Raw genomic sequence first — 6,000 nt, forward strand, 5'->3', positions numbered from 1 at the left:
GTTGTTCCAACTCTTCCAGCCATTCTTGCATCAAGTTCACAGCAATACCTGGGGTAATACTGGAAGGAGTAGGCATTGCTTTATACAGAATGAATTTTGAGCTGTTGACTCTCTGAGCTAGAGGAAACCCAGGGATTATCTGATTGCGGTGACTTGTCCTAAATTAAAATAAAAATTGGTAATCTCCTTGTGCTTTAGTTTCTAATCATGTTTGTTCTTTCCCTAGCTTGTTCTCTCTTTCCGTCTCTCTCCTCCTCCCCTTCCCACCTCTGATACACACATGCACACACATACACGCATACACACAGGCATGCACTTCTTAATTTAAACAACCTGCTTTTAAAATTAGTCTGGTAGCTGCCCTTAGGGCCAAACACCAAAATCAAGGAGAGAGGGGAAATGTAATATTATGGAAGGAGTCTTTTCCAGGAATAGCAAAGCGGGCTGTGAAGAGAAATATAAACAGCAGTTGAAGTTGAAAGGAATATAAACTAAGAATGCCAACACTCTTCAGAATGATATATGCTCTTCATTAGTTCTTCCTCAGACTCTCCAGCTGAGGTTTGCCATTGGTTGTTTCAATGGAAAGGCTAGTGTCATGATGTAGGTCAGCGAAGAAAATGGGGACTAATAGAGTAACAGTGGATGGAATACCCTGTCTCATCAATCAGAAAACGGGTACGTCAGCCCCAGTTCTAGCATCTAAGAGGACTATGTTTGGTCTCATGGGTCCTTGGGCAAGTTATTTTATATGTACACACTTCAGTAGCCTTATGCATAAAAGCATGGATTATTCCCAATTCACTTACAGGTTGTTTTGAGTTCCAATAACACTTTGTAGTTTCCAAGAGATGTTTGTGGTTTCTTGTTTAAATCATCACTCTTAGGGCGTGTGTGTGGCTCATTTGGTTGAGCATCCAATCCTGGATTTCGGCTTAGGTCATGATCTCACTGTTTGTAGGTCTGAGCCCGTGTCAGATTCTGCGCTGACAGTGCAGAGCCTGCTTGGGATTCTCTCTCTCCCTCTGTCTCTGCCCCTACACTGCTTGTGTTCCCTCTCTCTCACTCTCTTTCTCTCTCTCAAAATAAATAAATAAAATTTAAAAAATAAATCCTCACTCTTTCCAATGAGGATATTAAGATTAATGATGGCAGGTTGCTGTTTTACTTACTCACTGTTCCATTTCCACAGCTAGCACAGTTCTGCTGCATACAAAGCAGAAGGAGTACTCAATCATGTTTTGCTAAATGGGTGGGTATTTACATGAAGGAAAGAAGGGGGGGGGGAATGGAAGGCCAGCACATTTGCTGCTTGTGTGACATTTGTCTTATTTGTGGTCATCAGGTTTCCCACAGTCTCTTTCTGGTCACCTCATCTGATGTTTCTCTCATAGGCTTTGCTGTTTCGTGATGGCACTAAACCGGTTAATGGTGTAGTGGGAAGCACTAAGGCTCTGTGACAGGTAGGCTGAAGTTTAGTTTGGCCACTTGAAACTGCATTTGGGCAAATGACATGGCCTGTCTAAGCAGAGTTTTCTCAGTCAAGTGGGATTAGCAAATTCTAACTCATTGGGACGCCTGTGAGGATCATGTGGCAATATGGATGCAAACAGCACAGTGTTTTCAATACAGTAAGCATTCAATAAATGCTATTTTCTTGTACTAAGAATTCAAGGAGCTTGATCTAATAAAAAGATGTGATCACTGGCCAGTATGTTGGCACATGGTAGGCATTCAATAAATGATTTAAAGTAGGGTGCATAAATGTAATATCGAGTTTTGTCTTCAATCACATTTTAGTTGAAAGTGATTTGTAAATCTGGGATTAATTTTTTACATGATTAAATGTAAGGGCTTTTTTAATCTTTCATTTTAAAGTGTTAATTATATAACTTCTGCCTTTTGAAAATTTTGAGATGTTTTTCTTTATTCTGACCTAGAATTAAGTTTTATAAATGTTTTATGAAAACTCAAAGATATATTTTTGATATGGGATAGAATCTTATCTGTTAATTTAATCTTCTGGACTACATCAGTTAATTTTCTTTGATGAAGAGCATTAATAATACGATAGAAGCAAACAAATAAATAAACACAACTTAGTTGTGGCAAACTGGGTAATTCAAGAAGTTAAAGGATGAGGTAAACAACCTGGCTTCAAACCAGGAAGGAACAGTGTTAGCTTTTGAAGGGCCAAGTAGGGGATACTCATGAGCAGCACCTTCAGGTCACTGTCATTTGATGCTTAATTCCCACTATTGTCCCTCATTTTGGATCTCTGTTTAAGAGCCAGATTCCTCAAAGAAATAATGAGATTGGCTTAGTGTAGATTTCTTGGCTAATGTGAATTACGGAGGAGGTCCATTCCCAACTAGAAGAAGGGAGGAGGAAACCAGACAGATAATAACAGAGGTCCACAAGCTGAACTGTGAAGGTAACATTTTTATATCCTTATTTCACTGGTTCTCTTGGCTTTGCCAGAGTAGGCCATAGGTGTATTTAGGACTCAGAAAAAATGGAAACGTGATTAGCTATGTAAAAGAACATGGCTGGGCTTGGGTTCAAGGTACTCTCTTTCCCTAGATTTATTTGTCTACAGAAAAAGAGTTATGGCTCTCTCCTTACTGTTAATAACACTACCAGCATTTATTGAATACATTGTTCATTTGTTTATTCATTAATTAGTATTTAAACTGTTTATCGGATACTATGCTAGGTATAATTCTGCCCTCATAGAACTTAGAATCTAGTAGCAGGATAGTCATTTAATCAAATAAACACTTAAGTTGATATATGACTATGACTGGAGTAACTATAATGAAAGAGAAATACAGTGTGCTTAGAAAGTGTATATGGAGACCTGTCCTTGTCTGCAAGAGCCAAGAAGTCTGAGTTAGTAGTGATATTGGAGGATGCATAGGAGTTAACCAAGTGATGGAGCTCAGGGATAGAGTTTTAGCAATGAGATGAATATGAAAGGAGTCCATGCTTAACGAAAGCATGATTTATCTGGGAAACCAAATGAAGGATGTCATGTGGCTGGAGTGCAGAGAGCAAATGGGCATTAGGTATGAAAAGAGCCTGGAGAGGGCAGTACAGCCACCCTTACGGACCTTATGGGTCATTTTGACTATTCTGGCACTCAGCTAACAGTGATATGAAGCTATTGAATCATAAGCAAGGTAGTATGATATGACCGGGTTTGCATTTTGCGACAGTATTCCAGCTGCTGTATGAACAGATTCGAGGGGTTAACAGTAGAAGTAAAGTATATCAGGAAATAATTGTAGGAGTCTATAAGGCAAATGAGGGTGGTTTACACTGGGGTTATGGAGTAGAGATGAAGAGAACTGGATAGATTGGAGATCTACTTAAAGAAGTAAAACAAACTTGGTGTTTGATTGGATATAGAGAGTGTAGGAGAGGAATATGACAACCACGATTACTAAGTTTTAGCTGGTATAATTGAAAGGATTACTCATCCATGGAATCATTTATTGAATGGATGGTGATACATTCATTGTGCCAGTTAAAACCTAGGTCCATTCACATTAATTTAAGCATCAGTGTAAATCTGAGCTGAGTGGGAAAAGTCATGAGTTTAATTTTAGATATGCTGAATTTGATATGCCTTTGTGATGGCTATGTGTAAAAACCCAGAGAAGGTTGTATATAGGTGTCTAGAACTCACAGGGAGACCTTGACTAGTGATAGAAAATGTGAGATTTTGCCTATAGAAGACAATTATAGCTGATGGCATGGGTGAGGTTGACTAGGGAAAGAATACAGATGAGAAGGAGATTTAGATTGGAATCTTGAGAAACTCCAACATTTAGTATCAAGATAGAACCTCCCCCAAAGAGCCCAAGAAAAGAGGAGTAAAACCAATACAAGGTCAAGAAGTTGAATTCTTTTTTTAAAATTTTTTAAAAAATGTTTATTTATTTTTGAGGCAGAGAGACAGAGACAGAAGGTGAGCAGGGGAGGGGCAGATAGAGAGGGAGACAGAAGCCGAAACAGACTCCAGGCTCTGAGCTGCAGCACAGAGCCTGACACGGGGCTCGAACCCACAAACCATGAGATCATGACCTGAGCTGAAGTCGGACGCTCAACTGACTGAGCCACCCAGGTGCCCCAAAAAGTTGAATTTTTTAACAAGTCAAGACAAAATCATGGATGACTTTATGACAGGTATATAAACACAATGATGGGGCATGCAGATTTCACCAGTGATGGGGCATGCAGATTTCATTAATTGGGGAGTTAGAAAGACAAGAGGAAATGAGGATTTATTAATAGGCAGCAATTGTAGACATTATTTTGAGAAGTTTGGCTGAGAAGGGGAAGAAGAGACATGCTGTGCAAGAAGGTAATTTTGAGTTGAGTGAAAAATTGTTGTTGTTTTTTTTTAATGAAAGAGATTCATTTAAGAGCACAAAGCACCCCTCTGAAAGAGAAACAGGGAAGAAAGATGCTGCGGGAGGGAAAGAAAGGGGGAAGAGAGGAAGGACACGGGGATGAATGAGAGCATATGACACAGCCAAGGGACACTTCGAGTGTAAGGTTCCTGGGAATGTGGGAAAGGGAGCGTGCAAATCACAGCTGGTAGAGCTTGCCTTGGGAAAGAGGAAGAGATGTTTCCTTTATTGTGAGAAAAGGGAAGATGGTTTCTAGATTTTGTAGCAGGAAGTTGAGGGACTCTGGCCTTTGTCTGATGGCCTCCAATTTCTTTGTAAAGTACAAGGCCAGGGTTTCTGCTGAGAGTCATCAAAGACGTGACAGGGAGAGGGAGTTGGGATGGAGGAAAGGTCAGAGTAGGGCTGGCAGTTTGAGGAGAGTAGAGATGACTGAAATAGGCTCATCAGCAAGTAGGAAACTGAATTAATAAAAAATTATAAGGTTCCTGGACATGATAAAGGCCCACTTGAAGCTGGTCAATAAGTCAGTCAACACACATTTATTAAGCCAGGCATTGTTCTGGCACCCAAGGTGCAGTAGTGAATAAGAGGAGCCTACTTATTAGTGACAGTGGTGATGGATAATGTAAGTTTCCATCCAGGCACCAGTTCCTACCAAATGCAAGACTTTGTGCTTCACGCTGGGGATAGAAAAATGAAGTAAGACCAATGGGTTTTCCCCAAGTGATACCATCTCTCCACAACACTGAAGAGTTCCAGCTCTTGGATTCCTTCTTAGTTACTGCAAATGAAGAAAAGATAGCCTTGGAACCTCCAGGAAAATAAATCTCCATGGTCAGAGGTCTGCAACCATCAAATGAGTTCCCACACACTGACACATTTGTCATGAGTGGGAAGTACACATTTGGATGATCAAGATGCAATTTATAGTAGTCACAGAGGCCAGGCCTGATGAGAATGTCACAAATTAGCAGCCAAAATGTCTGAAACATTGAACTCCAAGTCTTGACATAAGAATTGTGTATAATCCATTTCCCTCTCCCAGGGAAACCCTTCTGATAAGGACCAGGATGCAAGCCCTTGTAATCCTTCCCCTCTACCCTTTCGAGGCTCTGTCCTTGCTTAGGCCCAGCTCATTATACAACAGCTGTCTTCATTACCATGTCATGTTTCACTGATGGGAAAATGTTGCCATGGTAATGCTGGAATATAGGCCTGAACACAGAGCAGCATGAACGTATCCCAAGTTAGAGGCAGTAGAGGAGTGAGGAGTCATAAGCCCATCTCCTTTCCTCCTCATGTATGTGCTTTGTCACTGAAGGGGTGTTGGAGTTAATGGAGATGAGCCCTTGGCAGTAAATGGGATGGATGCAGGTCCTCACACAGGTATTTTATTTTGTTGTAATTATATTGTTTTTCATAAACATATTCATGAAGGCTCCCAGGTTAGCAAAGACATCTCCCAGTTCCTTGAAGAACTGGCAGTCTTGTTTTTTCTTTGGATAGTCATAAACTGTCCAGTATATACACATGTACACATAGGCACCACTAGTAATAGATAAAACTGAGAACTACTTGGATG

This window comes from Panthera onca, chromosome A1 (genome assembly GCF_046562875.1).
Source record: "Panthera onca isolate mPanOnc1 chromosome A1, mPanOnc1 haplotype 2, whole genome shotgun sequence".
In the NCBI taxonomy this organism is placed as follows: domain Eukaryota; kingdom Metazoa; phylum Chordata; class Mammalia; order Carnivora; family Felidae; genus Panthera; species Panthera onca.